Source organism: Pleurodeles waltl, chromosome 2_1 (genome assembly GCF_031143425.1).
Source record: "Pleurodeles waltl isolate 20211129_DDA chromosome 2_1, aPleWal1.hap1.20221129, whole genome shotgun sequence".
Lineage (NCBI taxonomy): Eukaryota > Metazoa > Chordata > Amphibia > Caudata > Salamandridae > Pleurodeles > Pleurodeles waltl.
This window is the reverse complement of record NC_090438.1, coordinates 462,295,041-462,318,667: the sequence shown is the minus strand read 5'-3', so window position 1 is coordinate 462,318,667 and position 23,627 is coordinate 462,295,041. Positions and strand designations below refer to the sequence as shown.

At 46.8% G+C, this 23,627-nt stretch overlaps 1 protein-coding gene across 1 annotated transcript in view; it reads left to right on the top strand.

Moving 5' to 3' along the window:
- Positions 1-23,273: 23,273 nt before the first annotated feature.
- Positions 23,274-23,627, top strand: part of BTK (Bruton tyrosine kinase) — a 448,809-nt gene continuing 448,455 nt past the window's right edge. The window contains exon 1 of the mRNA XM_069213457.1: positions 23,274-23,612. The gene's annotated coding sequence lies outside the window, so the exon portion shown is untranslated. The remainder of the gene's footprint in view (positions 23,613-23,627) is intronic.

Below are 23,627 nucleotides of genomic sequence, written 5' to 3'. Positions count from 1 at the left end.
CGGAGGGCTGCTGTGCGACGGGGGGGGAGGAGAGGCCCAGGGAACCCACTCTCCAAGAGGCCCTCACCACCATCATGGGGGCATACCACCACTCCCAAGAAACGATGGCGACGGTACTGGCCAGGTTCACTGAGATCCAGGCACAGCAGGAGGAACGCTACATGGGTTTCAGGGAGGAGCTGAGAATCATCGGGACCGCAATGGGGACCATCGTCCTGGCCCTCCACAGGATAGAGGATGCGTTGCGGGACCATGGTGCACCACACAGGGCCCCTGTCACTAGCCCGGACCAGGAACAGCCTACCACCTCCGCCGGCGCTAGTGGACAGGAGGTCCCAACACCTCGACAGCCCCCCAGAACCCCACCTCCTGCTGAAGAACAACCACCCCGTAAGAGGAGCCTGAGACCAAAGAAAAAGACAGAGTAGGATGTCAAGACCCCCGCCTGCAGGACATACCCCCTCAAGTCTTCCCACTGTCCCACATTGCCACCCTGTCCAACCATGAACTGCCTATGCTCCATCCTTCCACAGGCAAAAGGACAATGCACCTGTGAGACTGAGAACTGGACTCTGCCATGGATATTCCTCCACCCCCACCCATCACCCTAAGAATCACATGTACCGATATCTAGCACTGTAAATAAATCACATTTTGCACACAAATCTGTTTTGAGTCATGCTGTATTATTGACAAATGTATTACATATTACTGTTCGATTTCATGATTTTAGTCATGACAACATACCAATGTCAATACGCTGTATTTCATGGGCGAACCAAGCAGAAGTCAGGTACTGAGTCAGACAGCACTGAGAAGGGAAGGGAAAGGCAAAAATCAATGACAAACATCTGTGGGGAACTACAGAAAGTACAGATGCAGGAGGCTATAAGCAATTGTGAAATGGCGTGGGTGATTCTTACCTGGGTGTTACTGGAAATACTGTTGTATCACTCTGTCCCTATTGTCTGTGTCGTCCTCTGAGTCTTCCTCCTCTTCACTCTCCACAGGCTCCACGGCTTCTACAACACCACCATCTGGACCATCCTCCTGCAGGAAAGGCACCTGGCGTCGCAAAGCCAGGTTGTGAAGCATACAGCACGCCACCATGATATGGCACACCTTCTTTGGTGAGTACATTAGGGATCCACCTGTCATATGCAGGCACCTAAACCTTGCCTTCAGGAGGCCAAAGGTTCGCTCAATCACCCTCCTAGTACGCCCATGGGCCTCATTGTAGCGTTCCTCTGCCCTTGTCCGGGGATTCCTTACTGGGGTCAGTAGCCACGGCAGGTTGGGGTGACCAGAGTCACCTATTAGCCACACACGTTGTCTCTGTAGCTGCTCCATCACATAGGGGATGCTGCTATTTCGCATCACATACGCGTCATGCACTGACCCTGGGAACTTGGCATTTACATGGGAGATGTACTGGTCAGCCAAACAGACCACCTGGACATTCATCGAATGATAATTTTTTCTGTTTCGGTACACCTGCTCATCGTCTTTTGGGGGTACCAAAGCCACATGGGTCCCATCAATGGCACCAATGATGTTGGGGATATGTCCAAGGGCATAGAAATCACCCTTCACTGTAGGCAAGTCACCCTCCTCGGGGAAAATGATGTAGCTCCGCATGAGTTTCATCACGGCAGACAACACTCTGCTCAAAATCTTAGAAAACATAGGCTGAGACATTCCAGATGACATGGCCACTGTGGTCTGGAATGACCCACTGGCCAAAAAATGGAGGACTGACAAAACCTGCACCAGAGGGGGAATCCCTGTGGGTTGGCGGATGGGGGACATCAGGGCTGGCTCCAGCTGGGCACACAGTTCATGGATAGTGGCATGGTCAAGTCTGTATCGAAGTATTATATGGCGTTCTTCCATTGTCGACAGGTCCACCAGCGGTCGGTACACGCGAGGATTCCTCCTTCTCATCGCAAGTCCCAGCGGACGGTGCCTAGGAAGGACAACATGGAGCACAGAGTCAGGCAAACCACAGGTACGTACAGACAGCTTGCACAGTTAAAGAATGGCAATGGGTTGAAAGGCGTGTATGTGTGGCAATGCAAGGCCTAGGCCTGTGTGTCGCAGTCAAAATTAAGCCATGTGGGCCCTTGAAATGGCGGCTGCCTGACCTGTGAAGTGGGACAATGGGATGTGAGGTCAATGCGCTGGCGGGGCACACCGTGGCGGTAGGCGGTCGAAGACCGCGGCGCAAAGCCGCATTGGTTAACATTGAAGCCTATGGGTTTCAGGAGCCAATGACGAAGTGCGCCGGCGGTCGCGGTACGCACCGCCGCGGTACGCACCGCCGCGGGCGTGACCGCCATTTTCTATCTGCTTAATCACTCGAGACCTGATCATCCACAGGAGAGGACCTATACTGCAAGTGCTGCTGTGACCTCGGTCTGGAAGATACAATGGCTGCTGCGCCTGGGGAAAGGGCCCCTGCCTTCACGTCTGAAGAGTTGGAGAAGCTCGTGGATGGGGTCCTCCCCCAGTATGCGCTACTCTACGGTCCTCCAGACCAACAAGTGAGTACACCGGGTGCTAATGGAATGGGCTATGCCTGTGTGGATTGGGGTGGATGTAAGTTGTTGGGGTGGGGGGCGAATGAGGAGTGCAACGCCCGACAGATGAGAGCATGTGCCATATGGCAAAGTGGGTGGGTGGGGGCCAATTACATCTAACATGCAGGTCATTGATGATTTCCTCCTTTCCACCCTGTACATGTCTAATAGGTCAGCACCCATCAGAAGATCAAGATTTGGCGTGCCATCGCCAAGGAAGTCCGGACCTTGGGGGTCCACAACAGACGGGGCACCCACTGCCGCAAGAGGTGGGAGGACATCCGCCGCGGAACAAGGAAGACCGCAGAAACACTGCTGGGGATGGCCTCCCAACCTAGGAGGGGTGCCAGTCGCACCATGACCCCCCTGATGTCCCGGATCCTGGCGGTGGCCTACCCTGAATTGGATGGGCGCTTTAAGACATCACAGCAGACACAAGGGGGTGAGTATCAGCACATTCTCCTATCTTTCTGCACAGTGGAGGCGTCTGGGTGGGGGAGGAGGGCTGTGGGTGACATTAGGCCAGGGCGCTTTCTGTAGTGTAGTCCTCTCCCTTAGGCATGGCCCTGTGCCCCCGGCCCCCACCTCTGTAGGGTGACAAGTACAGCCATTGAAGGTCCAGCATCTCCCATGTGCACGTTTGACGTCTCTTGGCCTGTTGTCTTAGTCAGTAGTACTGAGTAGTGTACCCCGAATGCGCGGCTTAGTGCATTAGGCACCTGTGTCTGTCCTCTCCGCCAACGGTGTTGACATTGCATGCACTCAACCTGGTCTTCTTTTTTCTCCCCCCACCCTTTCTCTTCATCTTCTTGTGCATGTGTGCATTAGCATCATCAGGCGGAGGAGATATGGCATCGGAGCACGAGGGAGCTGCAGGACACAAGGCCCCGGTGGGCCCAGGAACAGACACCGAGGGCACCAGTGATCCGGAGGGCGAGGGGAGCACCCCGACGGGGACCGCTGGTGAGAGCAGCGAAAGCGACACGTCCTCGGATGGGAGCTCCCTAGGGGTGGCGGCAACATCCGTGCCCCCCGCCTCTACAGGTACAGCCGCCACCCAGCGCACCAGCCCCGCCCTCCCAGCAGCCCCTCAGTCTTCGCTCCGTGCCGGTTCGCCCAGGAAGGCGCGCGTCTCCTTCGCCCCAGGCACCTCAGCCCCTGCCCCTGTTGCCCCTGCTGCCCTCAGTGCGGAGCTCATTGACCTGGTAAGGACGCTCATTGTTGGGCAGACGACCCTTTTGAATGCCATCCAGGGTGTGCAAAGGGAGGTGCAACAGAGCAATGCGTACCTGGAGGGCATTCATTCGGGTCAGGCTGCCCATCAACGAGCGTTCACTGCTCTGGCCTCAGCACTGATGGCAGCCATTGTCCCTGTTTACAGCCTCCCTCTTCTGACTGCCTCCAGCCTGTCTCTGTCTCCTGTTCCTCAGCCTATCCCATCCACACCATCAGACCAGCCTGCACACACCTCAACACCCAAGAGCAGCTCATCCAAACACAAGCACCACAGATCCCGCAAACACTCACCCGAGCAACACCCAGATGCAGACATGCCAACAGCCACTGCCACCCCTGTGTCCCCCTCCTCCTCGTCTCCCTCCTCCCTCCCTGTGACGTCTACACTCACACCTGCATGCACCCCAACATCAGCCAGTGCTTCCATCACCACCTCACCCTCCAGTACAGTCCACACTCGTGCAGTCACCACCCCCACTGCCATGTACACGTCCCCTGTGTCCTCTCCCACTGTGTCTGTCACCCCCTCTTCCAAGACACACAAACGCAGGCAGCCACCCACCCAACAGCCATCCACCTCACGACAGCCTACAGCACCAGCACCTTCACCCAATGACAGCACACCTGACTCTCCTACAACCACCTCCTCTACCTCCACTTCCATCTCCACTTCTCCTACCCTTTACCTTGGCCCTAAAAAACTTTTCCTGGCTAACCTTAACCTCTTTCCCCCCGATGACCTCCCCCATCCATCTTCAAAGAGTCCCAAGAGCACCGCAGCCACCACCAGCCCAGCTTCGGGTGTCACTGTTGTGCCTGGGTTCTGGAGCCCACCCTTTGCCAGCAGTGACACATCGATCAGCAGCAAGGACACGTCCAGCCCCCCCCCCGGCAAGAGGACCCGCAAAACCAAGGACCGCCGTGCGAGGACCGACAGGGCTGCCCCCAAGGAGCAATGTGCGGCCACTTCACCCCCGACACCATCTAGGGGAGGCAAGGGCCCGAGAGCCCCATCAAAGGAGCGGAAGGGCAGCAGGAGCGCGGAGAAGGTGGACCCCACATGCCACATCCCAGCTGGGAAGGAGGACACTAAGGAGGCCAGGAGTCCGTCCCCGAAGGGTCCAGAAACGTCACGGTCCGAGGGCGACTGAGCAGGGAGTCGAGGCCAGGTCTGGCTCCCTTGACCTGCTGGATGAGCACCGCTGAACAGGGCCCCGCCGTGGAGAAGAGCACCGCTGAACAGGGCCCGCGGTGCAGAAGAGCACCGCAGAACAGGGCCCCGCCGTGGTGATAGGCACCGCTGAACAGGGCCCGCGGTGCAGAAGAGCACCGCTGAACAGGGCCCCGCCGTGGAGATAGGCACCGCTGAACAGGGCCCGCGGTGCAGAAGAGCACCGCTGAACAGGGCCCCGCCGTGGAGAAGAGCACCGCTGAACAGGGCCCGCGGTGCAGAAGAGCACCGCTGAACAGGGCCCCGCCGTGGAGATAGGCACCGCTGAACAGGGCCCGCGGTGCAGAAGAGCACCGCTGAACAGGGCCCCGCCGTGGAGAGAGGCACCGCTGAACAGGGCCCGCGGTGCAGAAGAGCACCGCTGAACAGGGCCCCGCCGTGGAGATAGGCACCGCTGAACCGGGCCCCGCCGTGGAGAAGAGAACCGCTGAACAGGGCCCCGCCGTCTCAAGCACCGCTCCGCTGGGCCCTTCCTCTGAGGCACCGCTCCGCTGGGCCCTTCCTCTCAAGCACCGCTCCGCTGGGCCCTTCCTCTCAAGCACCGCTCCGCTGGGCCCTTCCTCTCAAGCACCGCTCCGCTGGGCCCCGCCGTCTCAAGCACCGCTCCGCTAGGCCCTTCCTCTCAAGCACGGCTCCGCTGGGCCCTTCCTCTCAAGCACCGCTCCGCTGGGCCCTTCCTCTCAAGCACCGCTCCGCTGGGCCCTTCCTCTCAAGCACCGCTCCGCTGGGCCCTTCCTCTGAGGCACCGCTCCGCTGGGCCCTTCCTCTCAAGCACCGCTCCGCTGGGCCCTTCCTCTCAAGCACCGCTCCGCTGGGCCCTTCCTCTGAGGCACCGCTCCGCTGGGCCCTTCCTCTCAAGCACCGCTCCGCTGGGCCCTTCCTCTCAAGCACCGCTCCGCTGGGCCCCGCCGTCTCACGCACCGCTCCGCTGGGCCCCGCCGTCTCAAGCACCGCTCCGCTGGGCCCCGCCGTCTCAAGCACCGCTCCGCTGGGCCCTTCCTCTCAAGCACCGCTCCGCTGGGCCCTTCCTCTCAAGCACCGCTCCGCTGGGCCCTTCCTCTCAAGCACCGCTCCGCTGGGCCCTTCCTCTCAAGCACCGCTCCGCTGGGCACCGCCGTCTCAAGCACCGTTTATGGTTCACTGTGCCCACCATGCCTCCTCCTTGACCAGTGGAGACTGTCATCCACCTGATGGACTGTGGCTTTGCACTCCCCAGGATGGTCCAGTGGGCAGCCCACCCACTGTAGAGACATTGAGAGACTGTGGCTTTGCACTCCCCAGGATGGTCCAGTGGGCAGCCCACCCACTGTAGAGACATTGAGAGACTGTGGCTTTGCACTCCCCAGGATGGTCCAGTGGGCAGCCCACCCACTGTAGAGACATTGAGAGACTGTGGCTTTGCACTCCCCAGGATGGTCCAGTGGGCATGGTGGCTCCTCGTGGATATGGCGTCGTGGACTCATGTGGCTGTGGTGCCCCCCCCTTCCCTTCCCCCTGAGGTGCCTGTAGTTTTTACATCTGATGCCCCTGCAGTGTTCTCTCCAAAGGACTCAGGTCTCCTGTGTGGGCTTTGCCCTTGTTTCTCAAGACTTTGGCCCACGGACATGCTGAATTCGTAGGATGTGCAGGACTTGTTACTTCAGTTATACACTGATGTGTATGTCATTAGTTTGGTTGTGGATATCTTTCATGGTTGTACTCTAATTTTCTGGAGCTTTTTGGTACATAAATATTTATTCCAAATATGATTACGTCCTGGCATTTTTCAGGGGTGTTTGGGTGGTGTCACTGTGACTTGGTGCTCTGCATTGGTGAGTACATAGTTGGGGGGGGGGGGGTCGCATATGTGTGTGCCCGTGACCTTTCGTCCTCCCCCTCCCATGTGTCGTAGGTGCAGTACTCACCGTTGTCGTCTGCGCCGGACTTCGTACTCGTGGTAGATGAGAAGGTAGACGAGAGCAGGTAGGATGTTTAATTCAGGTTCCATGCTGTCCTCCTTCCTCCTGGAGTGCGTAGTGGTGAGCGTTTTCCCGTCCGTAGTCCGTTTCCGCCGTGTTTTTATCGGCGGTGCTCCCGCCCCGGAAAAGGTGGCGTATTGGTGAGTTGGAATAGTGTGGGCGGTACATTGTCTCCCGCCTGTCTGTTGGCGGTGACCGCCGCGCTGTTTGTTTGTACCGCCGTGGCGGTCGGAGTGTTAAGGTGGCTGTCTGTGTTGGCGGTTCCCGCCAGGCTCAGAATCCCATTTTTTTTACCGCCAGCCTGTTGGCGGGTTGGCCGCCGCTTTAACACCGACCGCCAGGGTTAGAATCACCCCCTTAGTGTATATGCTTTGAATGTTGGGGAGCCACAGTTGCCCAAGAAATGATGCAAGGGCAGTGCTTCCTCTATTTCAAACACTGACATTGCTCCAAAAATTGCCCAAAACTGAGCTTAAGTTTTCATAGCAATCTAAGTTTTGAAGACCCATACCTCCGCCCCCCGGACGCCATGTATTCTAAGCATGCAGAAAACAATGCCATCACAGACGCTTCACATGTTGAGTAAAGACCTTCCCATATCACGTGTGTGTGTGTGTGTCAGTATGTATTTGTTGAAGCCATTTCTTCTTGTGAATTAGGATGCTATATTGGAGTGCAGTGAATGTAGATATTGTGGATAAGTTAATACACCACCTTTACAACCATATTTATATGGATAATGTGCGCTCCTACTTTTTGTGGTATTGTACTGTAGAACAATCCTTGTTAGATACCATCTATAATTATCATTCATAATAGCACTGCACACTCCAAAAAAGGAGCTAGCCTACAGAATTCCAAAACACTTATCTACAACCAGTAGCAGTAACTACACAACCTTCACATTTCAAAGTATCTTACAATAAAGAGAACAATTCCTCATGATCATTGATGTAATTGGAGATTGTGACTATCTTTTCAATTAACTTGGCCTCCCGTCTGCTGAGTTTAGCTTCAAAAGAAGCTTGCCTGATCTTCCTTTATCATGGACAATACTGGCCAAAACATCTCTGCATGTTTCAAATATTTGTAATGGTACAAATTAAGGGTGCTCTTAAAGTTCTGCATCTACTCCTGGATCCATGTGAATTTTTCTTTTTATCACTCCTGTGGTCTGCCATAGCTTCTGGAGATTACAAGGACATGTGCTACAGTGAATTACATTTTTTGCATTGCATTTGGAAACGAGAGGTGTATAATGATGGTTCCACTTTGGCAAATTTCTTTTGAATTAGTGGGAAATCTACACACACTTTGTGTGCTGCATTTATGATGACCTTGTAATGGAGGGCGTACCAGTGAGGCTGGAAGATCCACAGATAATTTCTTTGAATCTCGGCCTGCCTTTACCAAGTGCTGTTGCACAATTTTACCCTTCTTAACGCAAAAAAAGTGGTTTAGGTATATTATATTGTATAAAAGATTCCAATCCTTTAAAATAATCATTTTAATTGTATTGGCACTGGGGCTGAATGTCAGCACACATGTCAATAGATTCATCTTTTCATTTTCTTTTGTTCTCTAGTAGAGTATACCATGCTCTTGTTAGAGCATTTCTGACTAGAGGTTTGGAGTCCCTGTTGGAAGTATTTATTTTTCTAAAGAGTTGGCATTTTGGAGTAATCAATATTTTATTACAAATCTTGCAACAGGAATTGACTAACACATCACGTTTTCTTTCAAGGATCGGGGGTGAGCACTGGTAAAGTGCAGCAAGGTGTTTCTGTCTGTGAGTTTTGTGTACAGGCTGACAGATAACTTGCCATCATCATGCTCATTACAAACATCCAAAACAATCGGTCTGTTGTTGTCTTGATTCAGGGTAAATTTAAGATCTGGTGAACAAGGCTTCAGCCAAACATGTGACTCTTCCGGTGTGTGAAGGGGGCCCTTCCAAATAGTAAAGATATTGTCTATATAGCGGTACCAGTTTTTTTTATATACACCTTGAATTTATTCCCATCCCCATAGATCCACTTGTTTTCTAAATACACCATACATAGATTTTCTGTCTTAGGCTCAAAGCACCACCCCATAGCCACCCCTTTTACTTGAAGATCTATTTATGATTTAAAAAGGAAAAAAAATTAAAAACACATTTTGGCTAATTATATCTGAAGGTTTGTGGGCTTATTGTGCAGTGCTTCTCTTTTCCCAAATTTTCTGCAGCAATGGCCAGGGCTTCATCCCACGGTATATTGGTGTACAATGACTTTATGTCAAAGCTCACCAGTTACTCGCTCTGTGGATCAAATGGAATGTTCTCTAATTCTATTTCAGGACCGGACGTGTAGTTTTTTGTTTATATGTTATCTGATTGGCTGCTGTTTTGGATCAGTAAAGAGAGAGATGGCATAATCCTCGCCTCTGTGTCCTTAATAGAATTGAAAATTCTAATGCGTAAGCTAAATAATTTTTTCATTCTTCCACTTTCCGCTATTCGTTCTTGAGGCACTGCTCTGTAATTTTCTTGATTTGTTTTTTTAATATATTTAGGGTAGGATCATTAAGAGTTTTACAGTATTGTCATTCATTGTTGAGTTGGTGCAGCACTTTCCCATCATATGCTGTACCTTCCAATATTTAAAACCTGACACCCCTGAGAGAGCGCAGCTTATATATACTTAGAAATGAATATGAAGGCCCGTATTTATACTTTTTTTAGCGCCGCATTTGCGCCACTTTTTGACGCAAAACGGCGCAAACCTACAAAATACAATGGTATTTTGCAAGTTTGCGCTGTTTTCGCGTCAAAAAACGACGCAAATGCGGTGCAAAAAAAGTATAAATACGGGCCGAAATGTTTATGAACTAATGCATAATAATGCTGCATAGAAAATGTATTCATGTATTTTGCTAAACGTGCACTTGAAATGTGCCCACGGGGAGTGGCCGCTAATATATACAATGACTAATGAAACTGATTAATAATGATGAAATGTTATGTTGACGTATGATTTTGCACTAATAATAAAAGGTTATATGTTAAAGTTCTGCTAATAAATCATTAGGCCTTAGTTAGCATGAGTCGAGGCCTAGCTGCCCGGTTTCATATTAAATGTTTTTTTCTAACGTACAGTGTGCTGACTTGCTGAAGGACATGAACTCGTATTTTTCCAAAGCTAGAAGATGAATGTAACTGTAGTAGATCCGTTCTCATGAAATTCGACTTGCTTAGTGAAACATTCTTGCTGAATGCAACAGTGTAGACTAGTCGCAGGTACAAGGTCGCCTGAACCGGTACAGACAATGGAACCACTGACTGAAGATGCAAAGAGGACCATGAGAGTATGAAATCATACCGGATATTCTACCCACTGGAGACGTCAATCATAAGGACCAATAAACTACGTGAGAACTGTTATGAGGTGCAAATTTTAATTAAGTAATTGAAACCCTATTGGAGGGAGATAGTGGGGTGCCAACCCCAACCAATTAAAATTTAGGGGACTATACAACAGAAAAGGGATAAAAACCCTTGACACAAGGAAGTAAATTAGACTAGGTGACTAGAGGATAGGAGAGATGGGAAATGCCGTTTGCGAATTTTGCTATGACCCAGACACTTTGTCACTCTGCATAGAGAGTTTGCTGTTTGGTTCTTCAAATCAACTTTGTCCTTACCTTGCCCGTTTGTACTTTACCTCCTTATGAGGGGAGTACCTTTTACCCTGCCCTACCGAACTTTGCTGAATTCCTGGCTGATGGCGAATCAACTGATGTCCTGAGGATGAAGACTGAAGCTGTATGCTGAGCCAATACAGAGGGTAACTATATGACAATGAAATTGTAATTGTCTGTTTGCTTTTCCTTTCTAGGTACCAAGTGCTTCTTTTGACAGAGACCATAGTTAGATGTTTTCTAAATTGGTGTTGCTAAATTGTTTTGCATGAAGCCCAACATGCCAATGCTAATTCGAGGCTAGATGAGGGGTACACTAACAGACGCAAATAGACAAATGACTGAATCTATGCTTTGTTGAATAATGTGATAATGACACTCTGCTAAGGATAACCTATGTTGACGACGTGCTATATTCTAATATTCGTGATTCTTGCTTTGATGAAATCTTATCAGAGTTGCCATATTGTGACTATGCTAATGTGTTTCTGTTTTGAGACTAATAAACTTACTAGTAGAATTGTAATCAATAGGGAATAAACTTCATATAATAGTACAAAACTGGTGTGGTTATTCATGACTGCAAGGTCATGGTGGTGTCTGAGTTTTATTAATGTCTTTGACTAATCTGAATTGTCTTATTATGGTAAATTGATGACGTTATTGACATATTGATTGACATGTTGATTAGTTATCTCGTCCTAAGGTGTCTTCAATCAGGGTCATAAGATTCATTGGCCTAAAACGAGTCCCAGAGTGAGTAAATTAGCCATAAAGGGACGCGTTAGCATCCCTGTTGGCGGGTTTGATTGCAATTTCACTGTTCGTGGCCAGAGCTCATAATAGTTGCATCTCTTCGCTGGAGATGTGATAGAAAAACATCTCCTGTTTTATGCAATTTATCAACTTCTTGCATGATAATCTCCACAACGGTAATTACCTGCGGAGTCATTTTACTACTGGAGGAGCAAAGGGGCAATGTATTGCTTAATCTGGTATCAAGAGGGGATTTCTCTGATTCCCTCCTTTTGAAATGTACCCTGAGTGTAATTTTTCTCAAAAAACAAAAGAGCACTGTTAGAAATGGGGTTTTTGGTTGGCAGTCAGGTTACCCTCTGTCCAAGAAAGAACCCTCACTCTAGTCAGAGTAAGTCAGACACAATCCAAGTTATCCTGTGCCCACCCTCTGGTAGCTTGGCACGAGCAGTCAGGCTTAACTTAGAAGGCAATGTGTAAAGCATTTGTGCAATAAATCATACAATAACATAATATAGCACCACAAAAATACACCGCACAGTGTTTAGAAAAATACATAATATTTATCTGGGTATTTGCAGGTCAAAGCGATCAAAGGTGCAATATGAATTTGTAAAGATATCACTAAAAAGTGATATGAAGTGTCTTAAGTCTTTAAAAAGTAAACAAAGTCTCTTTCAAGCACAAAGTACCTGGTTTGGAGTGGAAAATCTCTGCAGAGGGCCGCAGAAGAGGGGATGCGTGGAAAAATGGTGTGTGCGTCGGTTACGCCCCTTCACACACAGACTTGCGTCGTTATTTTTTCACGCTGGGAGACATGCGTCGTTCTACAGGAGGAAAAATGGTGTGTGCGTCTGTTGCGCCCCTTCACACACGGACTTGCAATGTTATTTTTCACTCGGGGAAGACGTGCGTCGTTTTCCGGCACGCGGGCCGACTCCTTCTATGGTTCGCGGGATTACCAGATGTCCCACTTGTTATCCGGCTGCGTGTCGTTCTGGGAGGCTGTGCGTGGAATCTTCTTTCTCACGGCAGGCGTTGCGTCGATTTCCTCTCTGGAAGTCGGGCGACGTTGTCCATGCGAGCCCGTGCGTCGAAGTTCCGGTCGCCCCGTAGGCGTCGCGTCGAGCAGCATCGGCGTGCAGCGATTTTCTCACTGCGGAGCAAGCTGTGCGTTGAATTTTTCGCTGCACGAGGAGTCCAAATTAAAAAGAGAAGTATTTTTGGTCCTGAGACTTCAGGGAACAGGAGGCATGCTCTATCCAAGCCCTTGGAGAACACTTTTGCAGCCAGACAAGAGTTCAGCAAGGCAGCAGGCCAACAGCAAGGCAGCAGTCCTTTGTAGAAAGCAGACAGGTGAGTCCTTTGAGCAGCCAGGCAGTTCTTGGCAGGATGCAGGTTCTGGTTCAGGTTTCTTCTCCAGCAAGTGTCTGATGAGGTAGGGCAGAGGCCCTGTTTTATACTAAATTGTGCCTTTGATGTGGGGGTGACTTCAAAGAGTGGCTAAGAAATGCACCAGGTCTCCTTTCAGTTCAATCCTGTCTGCCAGGGTCCCAGTAGGGGGTGTGGCAGTCCTTTGTGTGAGGGCAGGCCCTCCACCCTCCCAGCCCAGGAAGACCCTTTCAAAATGCAGATGTATGCAAGTGAGGCTGAGTACCCTGTGTTTGGGGTGTGTCTGAGTGAATGCTCAAGGAGCTGTCAACTAAACCTAGCCAGACGTGGATTGTAAGGCACAGAAAGATTTAAGTGCAAAGAAATGCTCACTTTCTAAAAGTGGCATTTCTAGAATAGTAATATTAAATCCGACTTCACCAGTCAGCAGGATTTGGTATTACCATTCTGGCCATACTAAATATGGCCTTCCTGCTCCTTTCAGATCAGCAGCTGCCACTTCAACAATGTATAAGGGCAGCCCCAATGTTAGCCTATGAAGGGAGCAGGCCTCACAGTAGTGTAAAAACGAATTTAGGAGTTTTACACTACCAGGACATATAAAGTACACAGGTACATGTCCTGCCTTTTACCCACACAGCACCCTGCTCTAGGGGTTACCTAGGGCACACATTAGGGGTGACGTATATGTAGAAAAAGGGGAGTTTTAGGCTTGGCAAGTACTTTTAAATGCCAAGTCGAAGTGGCAGTGAAAATGCACACACAGGCCTTGCAATGGCAGGCCTGAGACAAGGTTAAGGGGCTACTGAAGTGGGTGGCACAACCAGTGCTGCAGGCCCACTAGTAGCATTTAATCTACAGGCCCTAGGCACATATAGTGCACTCTACTAGGGTCTTACAAGTAAATTAAATAGCCAATCATGGATAAACCAATCAACAGTACAATTTACACAGAGAGCATATGCACTTTAGCAGTGGTAAAGTGCCCAGAGGTCAAAAGCCAACAACAACAGGTCAGAAAAAAATAGGAGGAAGGAGGCAAAAAGTTTGGGGATGACCCTGTCAAAAACCCAGGTCCAACAAGCACGACTTCTATCTTGGTGTCCCCTACATCCGTCGTAGCTGTGGAGACAAAAAGACTCCCTTGTTCACGACAGCTGTTTCTTCAGATGTTAGCATGTGTTGGGATAAGTTGTACATAGAGATATTTTATTTTTCTTCCATTTGTACTTCTTCCATCTGGTACTGATTTCCCAGGAGCTCTTTGCCTTCCCTCTGACCCCTCGACCTCTTCCCCTGCCTCTCTTTCCACCCTGTCTAAAAAAGGCCCGATGTCAGGGTGTTGCTAGGAGCCTTCTGCCCCCTCCTGACTAGTGTCAGAAGAAGTTTCAGAAAATGTAATCCACCGCCTTCTAGAATGACTTTGATATGGTTGATTGATGTTGGTAGAACTATTGGAGCTAAAAAGGCTCTTAAGTAAGGATGTGTATTTTCATTATACTACTACTTTATGTCTCGACCCTATTTGGTAGTCTTATGATTCATTATGACTGTTATGAACTCTGCCATTTGTTCCTCAATATACTCTGTTTGTTGGCATTGTTAAACGTACCATCCTGGAGAATTTCTCTTTCTAGGTCTCCAATGTCTTTTATTGCGATCTCGCTTCTCCGGAGTGCAGTCTCTACAGAGAGAGACAACTAATCTCAAGAACATTTGGTACTAATTCCAATGAAATTAGTGAAGAATGTGTGCCCATCAGTAAAACGACATTTCTAACGTAGAGTCCCAATGTGATGGTGTTATTCTTCAGTTCAGGCAATACTTGAACATGTAAGTGTTCCCTGATCTGTTTCTTCTTAGGGCTTTACAACTTTTCTAACTTCTATGACTTAGATGTCTTATCTGTGATTCTGTTCAGTCTCATAGTTTTGATCTTTGCTCCTCTGTATAACTAGTTGTAACAGGTTTGGACATCCTTTGGCAGAATTAAATAATTAAGACAACAATGTTTTTGATATACTGACAAAGTTAAAGAGATGGACTACTGTAATGCAGTGATAACCAGCACTGAGAATGTCCATGAATATATCAGTGATAGGACACAATAATGCCAGTGATAGGGAGCACGTTGCCAAGAATTCTAGCAATATGTCAAGGATGGGCCACTGTGGTACAGTGATCCCCAGCATGTCACCAAGAATGTCCACAAGATGCCAATTAAGGGCCCCATGAGACAATGATAAGATCAACTTGCCCCCAACCATCCCCTGCCTTTAGAAACAAGGATATGTATGTACTGACACTCACTCATGCACATGCACAAAACTCTGTTAACGGAACATAAAATGGCATAACATAACAATATATAATATATATAATATTACATATTTCTGTAAGAGATACCGTAATATTAATATAATATAATAAATAACATATTGGCAGTAGTTCTGAAGAACTCACAGGCTCCGTGGGGCAGCTTAGTAGCATAGATAGGCAGATGCAGTCATTTGTCCCACCAAGGTCTCTTTCCCCTCTGCCAATCAGCAATGGAGAGAGGAAGGAAATAAGGCATTTGCCTGAGTGAAGGCCGGTGCTTGCACTATCACTTGCTCAGGCAAATCTGCATTTTGTTTTTACATATACACTCCCTGTTGGCAGAGGGTGGCAAATTAGCTGACCTCCTTTTACATGCAATAAGCATATGCAAACAAGTCACTAGCAAACCTGATGGCCTTCAGCTTTGATAATGACTCCCATGAGTGGCAACTGGTAAGTGGTGGTTGGGAAACACGGGCACAAGAACAAAACGTATACATTATCAAAGAGGCAATTGGAAACACAAACACACACAATTTAATGCAGAAATATAGACATGTGGACAGTAGACAGACATAGAGAAACAGAGACTGTAATAGGAAGGAGGATACAGTAGAGCTAAATGTAAATACAGGAGACATTCATGAGAATCGGAGATGTTGATGATGGAACAGCTACAGTCTGTAAAGATATCCTGGAACCCAGAAAACAAATTAAAAAAGAGAACATAACCAGCTCATGTAAATTCTATTTTAGTTTTTCAAATGCCCTTCTCTACTCTGTTAGTGCCATGCTTCATCATCAGATCCCATTGTGGACTTTATAGTCCTGGATGGGCTCAACCTTGGTGGAGGGAACACTTTGAATATTTCTTGTCATGCTCCGGTCTAAAGATTAACCTACCCAGTTGCAACTCCGGCTTCCCTTCCTTTTGGGTGTCCCAGGTATGATTAAAAGAAAAAATTCTGAATGCTACTGGATACTGTTTCCATGCATCTCAATATTAGTCTAAATGTAGGCACAGGGCCAGACAAATTAGACAGGGACTGTAGGACTAGGTAAAGCAAGTTGTCAACTGGGACACGGTTACAAGAAAACACAGAGTTTGTGAAAAAGCAGACACTTGCATTGGCACAGAGAAACTACCACTCTGGTGAAAGGGACACAGGAACAATGTAAGCACGCAGATATGTTTCTAAACAGACTGTGAGATCAAAACACAGACATAGCATCTGGTACACTGAAAAGGAAGCATCCCCGGGTAGAAATGCTAGTTCAACCATAAGGGATCAAGTAAAGATTACCAAATTTGCTTCAGTGTCTGTTGTCACAGGTGGGTCTGCAAATCCCCCTTACATCTCCTCTGACAATAGATCATATCCTGGGACCTTTATTCATGTGAGTTATGATCTGAGTTACTGTGGCATCACCCCTAGCCTCAGTACTCGTAAATGACTAAGCCACACACAGACCTTGGTCTTACACATCTTTATTGCTCTGTGTTTAACCGCAAACTCAACATTCTAAAATGAAATCTATTCATGACATGCACACACTTATGTCACAGTTCTTCTGTGTCCCTTAGGAGCCAAAAGGGTCCCATAATCATTAACACACAAGTCACTACAACTCCACCCTTGTTAAATAAAAAATGTATTTGTTTTACAGACATATATATTACAACTCCTCAGTTGTCGCAGAGCTCTGAATAAATGCCCAGATTGTGTCTTCTGAGGTTGTGGAAAAAGAGGCCAAAAGTCCATGAGTGGATCAGTTAATGTAAGGAAAGATGCAGTCAAAGGACTCTCTACAGTCTCGATTGAACAAGTCTCATCTTTGATGTCAGGATCTGGCGAATGAGGAGGCAGATGCCAGAACTGCAAAGAATCTTGTGTAATGTGCTTTCCAGGACAGTTAGCAATCACCATGTGTCCCTTGCTAGTTACAACTTCGAAAGGTTCCGTACCAAAGAGAGCATCAGATTTGTGTTTTCTTAGTTGCTGCACCAATACTCGATCCGATCTCCTTTATTGAACACAATATCTTTGACATCAACGCTTGGTATATACTTTCATCTTTTGTTTATGACACACATCTGTTTGACAAAGTTCAACATCTGATGCAGATCTTTGGTTGGTCCATTGCGATAACTTGGTCACCATGGCTCATGGTGGCAAGACTTTCACCTGTTGTCAAATGAGTGCTCGGCCTGCAAGTCCAAAGAGTAGTATGGGGGGCTGACTTCAGATTAAGCTTCTTCAATTTAGTAAACTGTGCAGTCTTTTTGAGGGTGCTTTTAAACCATTCGACAAAATTATTTGTTCGTGGCCAAAGAGGTGTACTTTTCTCATGCTTCACCTCTGAATTGTCAGACTTCAGTATTGAGGTAACATCCTATATCGCAAAAATGTCATCTAACTTCTTGGTGACGCTTTCTTGAGTAATGGATAGAAAATCTTCTACTAGTGGAAAATGGGAGTATTCATTGATAATAACCATCAGGTTATGCCTATTGTCAAGAGGACCAAAGAAATCAACAGCAAATCTCAAGCATGTTTTGGTAAATCCAACATTTTCAAGGTATGGTGAGTGGTTTTGGGAGATGAGCAAGTGCACAGATGACAGACTTTCAGCTATTTTTCAAATCTGTCATCAAGATGAGGAAACCAAACCTGGTATCATAGCGCTTGTTTAAGGGCAACAATTCCACGATGTCCTTCATCGGCCGCTTCAATTACTTGTTGTTGCATACTCTCTGGAATGACAAATCTTGAACCACATGAAACAATACCTTCTTGAGTAACATACAGTTTGTCTTTCACATTTTTATACTTCTGATATTCACTGTCACGTGTGAGAGGTCGCTTGTGCTGTTTCCAGGATTGATGTGCAATAGCGTCTTTCAGTATCAGCATGTTGCTGTCTTTATTCATTGCAGCAATAATTTGTTCCTTATGAGCGGGAGCTCCAGACTTTACAATAAAGTTAATGTAGGCTTCAGCCGCTTTTAAAGGGTTGCCATGACACTGTTCTGGCACTCTTGAAAAGTCGTCAGAACGGTTTTGATCTTTCCCTGGTCAGTGCATGTTTGTAGTCACTTTCCTGTAGTCGCAAACACCAGTGTTCAACTCTAGGAGGCATCTTGACTTTTGAATTGCCAAAGACAGTGAGCAAGGCTTGATGATTGGTTACAAGAGTGAAAGGTTTTCCACATGGGAATATGTAGAAATGTTCACAAACCCACACCACTGCTAAACTTTCCTTCTCATGTTGTGAATAGGCACATTAAGTTTGTGACAAACCTCTGCTTGGATCTGGCAAAATATGCCTTTCATCATTTGGGTGTTGACTGTATTGGGCAAGGTTCATGCCCAGCCCAACCAGTCTTATATCAACTGCAACCTCTTTTGAATCAAAGTAAGCCATTTCAGTGGCATTCTCAAATGCATGTTTGATTTTCTTAAAACTTTGTTCACGTTTGTTTGACCAGTAGAACAAAGCATTTATTTTTGTTAAGTCTCTCAAGGGGGCACTGAGTGTGGCAAAGTCAGGTATGTATCTGGAACAGTAACTGGCCAATGCCAATAGATGAATGTAACATGCTAACATCTTTTAAGGTTTAGTGGCTGATAAAGTTAGTACTTTTGCTGTATCTGGCATCATACCCCTAAAAGATATGGCCAAAGAATTTGACTTTCATTTTGTTAAACTCACATTTCTCAGAATTCATAGTTGAACCTGCATCAGCAAGTAAACAACACGCTTGTGTAAGAGCTTCATCATGTTCCTTTTGAGTAGCTCTGGAAACTGATATGTCATCACTGTAGTTGAAAGCGTTCATGAAAGGTTGAATGATATTTTGAATTACATCTTGAAGAAGTTCAGAAACGTAAACGCTTATATTTGCACAAACCAATGTGTGTAGAAAAGGTAGTAATTTACCTGCAATTTTCTTTGAGTTTCAACTGATGATATCCTTTGTTCAGATCAAGGCGATGTAATACTTTGGCACCATTTAGATGTGTGATCATGTCAGTAATGAGTAGACATGGATGTCATTCTCTTTCAATTGGTTTGTTGGCTTGATGCATATCAACACAGATGAGTACAGCGTCCTTTTTGAGCACTACCACTATGGGCCAAACCCATGGAGTTCGACCACCAGCTCGTTCAATTACATCATGCTATAGCAATGTCTCAAGCTCTTTCTCAACAGCTTCTTGTAGATAAAATACAATTTGTCTGTCTTTGAGCAACAAGACGAACGTCTTCATTGATATGTAGTTTCACTTATCTGGTCTTAAGTTTCTCCAAACTCTGAAACAAAGACGGAAGGTGACTTACTATTTTGTGATGAGCATTCATGTTGTAGTTCACAGATATCTGTCCCATATCAGCAGCACTATTGAAACTGAGTAAGCAGGCACTTGACACTACAGCTTGAAGTATGTGACTGGAATGAGTGCTTGCACCTTTGTCTTTTTGTGTCCAATAGTTGCTACAAATGAACCTTAACTTTTTAATGGCATCAATGCAGCCCATGAATACACCTTAGTTTTCAATGATGTAAGGCGGGAGAGTGGGGAAAGTTCATCATATTTCTCCTTACACATAATGTTTAGCAACGCACTACCGTCAATTATAAAAGGTATGAAGCAACTGTTTCTTTTAAGTGTAATCTTCAGACTTTTTCTTTGACTCTAATTCTTCTTTGCATGCTACCAGGTTGACATGCGCACGTTTTTCTGAGGTAAATATCGACATGGCACATCCGTCTTCCTCACTGTCACTTGGCAATTAAGACTCTTGGATGAAGATTTAGATGTCGATCAACTTGGTTTGCAGTTGATTTGCCTCAAATGATGTTGCCACTTGGCCTTGTTGGTGTGTGTAGAATGTCACTTCTGGAACATTCTGGCATCCATTTTGTTTTCTTGTTGTGACGCACTTAGCTTTTCCTTTGCCTTGCAAATTGTTACATAATGGTTCTCCTTCTCAAGACCTTTGCACGCTTGTCCAATGGTGGGACATTTACCTTTGTGTGGAAACTAAAATCCAGATGTAAACCACAGTTTATTTTTCTTTGGAGACATCACTTTGTGTTCTTCAGCTTTGTTCCTCAGCTCTGGCAGCTCTGAGAACTTGCTCCAGACTAAGTGCCAGATTTAAGAGAAAATGACAGTGCACTGCACCAAATTTGGCAGCGTCACTCAGCATCATTTTCAAAATGCAGGGATTCCTGTATTTCCTTGGATATGGTGCACTCCTGTGTTTCTCCCTGCGCTAAATTTGCTGCTGTGCGCCAACGCAGCAACCCTTGCACCATAGTGCAAGGATGGCTGCGTTGAGGGGGAGACTGTTTTTGTGCAGGAAGGAACACGTTCCTGCGCAAAAATAATCTTAAATGGACATTTGTTCTTTCTATGTGTGCTGCGGAAAGCAGCACACATAGAAAGAGTAAAAAATGAGGAGAAATGGAAGCATTTCTCACTGTTGTGCCATGCTAACGCCACCCCTAGAGGGGTGTTAGATTTTGGCGCTGCCTCAGGTTTACGAAAACTCGTAAATCTGAGGTAGCGTCAAAATGCAATGGTTGTTGCTGTGGACCACCCACAGCAACACCCATTGCACGCCCCTTCCACACAAAGTGGTGCGTGTGAAGGGGCCATATTTACAAGGTAGCATTAAGCCACAAAATGTGACTTAATGCCACCTTTTAAATATGGTACAGGGCATTGCGCCACCAGAGCCCCACGGGAAGTGATGCTCCGGTGGTGCTAGGTGCTCTTAAATATGCCCTTAAGGGTTTATCTCAGCATGTGTGGTCTGAATGAATCTGACAGACAACCGTGAATAATTAGAAGAACTTTGGCTCCTTCGTAATTTACTTCACTGAACTTACAGTGTGTGACGAGTATATGAAGTCTTTCCACAAATGTGATTGCTTCACCAACTTTCTGCCATTCTAGACTGAAAATATATCCTTCATAATCGCCATTCGCCATTGGATCAAACTTGAGATTTGATGCTTCTTTAATTTGACGGTATGTAATTTCTTCAGTTCACTAAAGTATCTTTATTACGTCTTTTACTCCTTCACCAGCAAGGTTTGTGAGGTATTTGCCAATCTTTCTTTCATCTGTTTCTTCAGTGCATCGATGAAATCATCAAACATTTCTATCCAGGCAGTCCATTGGCCACTAATATTTTGCTTTTTGCCGATATTGAAAGGAGGCGGTGGTTTTAGAATTGCAGCAGCATCATAGCCTGTGGAGCTTTCTGCTGTTAAGCGGGGAGCTCGTTCTACAGCACCTCCAGCCCACTTGTGCTGGCACCTTTGTCAACCACTAGCTGCATGTTTCCAGGTTGGTTGTCACTCCTACTCTCTGTCAATGAGGTGCTGTCTTCTTCTTTTGCAAGTGAGTAGCAGCTTTGTTCCTTGCACAGGTTCTTCATCCTTCTCGCCTCTCTGCATTGTATTTGTTTCTACTCACAGCATTCTCTTGCACCTGTCAATGCTTGTTGTATTTCAGTACCTGGTTGTGCCTGCCTTCAGCGTTTCATTGTACCTAGTTGTCGCTGCCTTTAACGCTTTTCTGTACCTGGTTGTGACTGCTTTTAGCGTTGTTGTGCTGTATGATTTTGTAGCTCAGTGTCGTGTAGTGGCGCAGTACCTCGTTCACAACCTTACTAGCAAGTTTGTGGCCATCGATGTATAAGATTCTCAATGAGGCATTTGTTATCTTCAACAGCTTCACACTGTCTGGAGTGGTTCTCTGACTTTCATGAGCCAAACGTCGAACTTCGTTTCGACTGAGGTGCATGTGGCATGCACACACAGTTTGCTGGACCACGGTAAACTCTCTGGGAGAGCACTGTCAATCTTCGGGTTATATGTAACCTATCTCATCGTTAGTTGTAGCATCCTCCCCTGCCTGGGTACTTGTAAATGACTACACCCCACACACACATAGAACTTGGTCCTACAAGTCTTTATTGCTCTGCCTTTAAACGTAAACTCTACATTCAACATGAAATCTATTCATCAAACACTTACGTCACAGTTCTACAGAGTCCCTCTGGAACCAAAAGGGGCTCCTTATCATTACCAAGCAAGACACTATAGTTACCATCCCCATCAGAAGTTACACAGTTGGTAGAAACTAAAAGCAACTGAATTCTGAAACAGAAACTGCTGGGGCAAATGAGAAATTACTGTGGAAATAAGGCCCAGATTTACATATTCCTGCATTAGTACCTCATTTCATTGGTGACTCTCAGGATTCTACCTGTAATCCCTTTTTATTATGCACCGTTGGAGATAATGGGCCCCCTGTGAGTTGGAATTAACAAACTCTCCCCATGACCCAAACCACCGTGCCCCTGTATTAAGGCCCATAATCTCCTCTTAGACCCTATTTACTGGTGCCCTTGGTAATCCCACTGGGACCAGTAGTACTGAGACACCCAGTATCGGTAATTATGGAGGAAGTTGTTTATCGTGGATTTTTCCAGACATGTTGTGCTAAGGCCCTTAATATTCATACCTTTTCTACAGTTTTCTATGACGTCACCTATTTTCTCTAAGGACGTTATGTTTCTCTATTTTTAAAAGAAAAAATGTATTAACATTTTACTTCAGAAAAACAATTCAGCCTTTTGTAAAATAGGATACCGAAAACAATAGCAAAGAACGGCAATATTCTGAAAAGTAGTAACATAAGATATGCTTTTAACAAATGTCCAACTTAGTTTAGGCGAGAATCAACTACACCCTTGACATGAAATAAAAATAACATTCATTTTACAGCAGCACTCTAATCTTTCTGTGTAGACCATATTCCTCTGTCGAGACAAACTCGTCTGTTCTTTTTGTTTGGATTTTCCATGCCCTGCTTAGGAACAGTCTTTTAGAGGTTCCATGCAAACAGTTCTACCAGTCACTAATGCGAATAACTCCACCACGCTCGCCATGCCAAGCTCACAGATGGTGTCATTAATTTGGCTTTTTAACCAGAAAACGAACGGCTGGGAAAAAAAGATTATACTCCGGAAACGAAAAAGAGGAACTTAAAAAAAGCAAGCCTAGTTCCTTCTGAAAGGGCGGGGGTGTTATCTTCGAGTCCTTCTTTCTTGATCTCAGCTCCTGATGCTGAAGTGCTCGCAGGCATAAAATAGCGTCTCTTTAGGACAGTGAGTTTGGCATCAGGTGATGTGGTGTGGCTGATGGCAACGCAGCACGGAGAGCAGAGCGGACAGTGCATTGAAGCTTGCTGAGGGGTTGTCAGTGCCCCGCCCTCTCTGTCCTATCTGGTGTGGAGAAAACTTCTGTTGTGAGCGCCGGTGCAGCATTGCACCCGGACCTCCTGGTAGGAGATGGAGTGAAGACAGTCAGAAGGCAGTGGAGGAGCCATCTTCTTCATACTGCGTCTGGTATATGGAGAAGTGAGAAAGGCACTGGTGAGTACTCTCTTC